At 36.8% G+C, this 1,107-nt stretch overlaps 1 protein-coding gene across 6 annotated transcripts in view; it reads left to right on the top strand.

The window, feature by feature from the left end:
* The window catches only part of Pds5b (PDS5 cohesin associated factor B), a 263,841-nt gene that overhangs the window by 249,860 nt on the left and 12,874 nt on the right, over nucleotides 1-1,107 (top strand). The gene's annotated exons all lie outside the window — the stretch shown is intronic.

A 1,107-nucleotide genomic window follows, 5' to 3' on the forward strand; every position in this document is an offset into this window, starting at 1 on the left:
GCTGCTATAAACATAGGCACACATATATCACTATGATATGATGTTTTCAGATCCTCTGGGAAAATTCCCAGTAGAGGAATAGCTGGTTGAAAGGGATTTCCAGTCCAACTTTTCTAAGGAGTCTCCATACTGATTTCCATAATGGTTGCACCATTCTACATTCCCACCAGAAGTGGAGAAGGGTACCTAATTACCCACAGCTGCTCCAACATTTGTTGTTGGGTGATTTCTTTATGATAGCTATTCTTTCTGGGGTGAGATGATATCTCAATGTAGTTTTAATTTGCATTTCACAAAAGGCTAGTGATGTGGAGCATTTTTTCATATATTCGCTTTGTTTAATTTCTTCCTCTGAGAAGCGCCTGTTCATCTCGGATGCCCATTTATGGGTTGAGTCTTTAAATTTTGGGGCCCTAGTGTTTTTTAGTTCTTTATAAATTCGAGAGAGAAGACCTTTGTCTGAGTACTTATTTGTCATGATTTTTTCCAAATTTGTGGGTTTCCTTTTCACTTTTTTAGTAATTTCTTTTGACATGAAAAAACTTCTCAGTAAGAGCAGGTCCCAGTTGTTAATTTTTTTCAACTGTTTCCCGTGCAATTTTATTTCTGTCCATGAACTCTTTGCCTACCCCTATGTCTTCAAGAGTTCCTCTCACTTTCTCTTCCAGGAGATTTATTTTTTTATTTTTTATATTTTCTTTGTGATTTTTTTTCAAAGTTTTATTGATAAACAGATAGCAATGAGTCTTCCAGGAGATTTAGTGTCTCTGCTTTAATGTTTAGATCTTTAATCCATTTGGACTTTAGTTTAATGCATGGTGATAGACCTGGGTCAAGTTTGAGTTTTTGACATGTAGAAAGCCAGTTTTTCCAGCACATTTTGTTAAAGAAGCTATCTTTCTTCCAGTGAGTATGTTTGGCCCCTTTGTCAAAGATAAGGTGGCTGAGTGTGTTTGTAGGGGCTTCAGTGTCTTCTGATCTATTCCATTGATCCTCAGGTCTATTTTGTTGCCAGTATCATGCTGATTTTATCACAGTAGCCTTGTAGTATAATTTCAAGTCAGGAATAGTAATGCCACCTGCCTTGTCTTTATTGCCCAGAATTGC

The sequence above is a fragment of the Octodon degus genome, unplaced genomic scaffold, assembly GCF_000260255.1.
Source record: "Octodon degus isolate 3935 unplaced genomic scaffold, OctDeg1.0 scaffold00038, whole genome shotgun sequence".
Taxonomy (NCBI): domain Eukaryota; kingdom Metazoa; phylum Chordata; class Mammalia; order Rodentia; family Octodontidae; genus Octodon; species Octodon degus.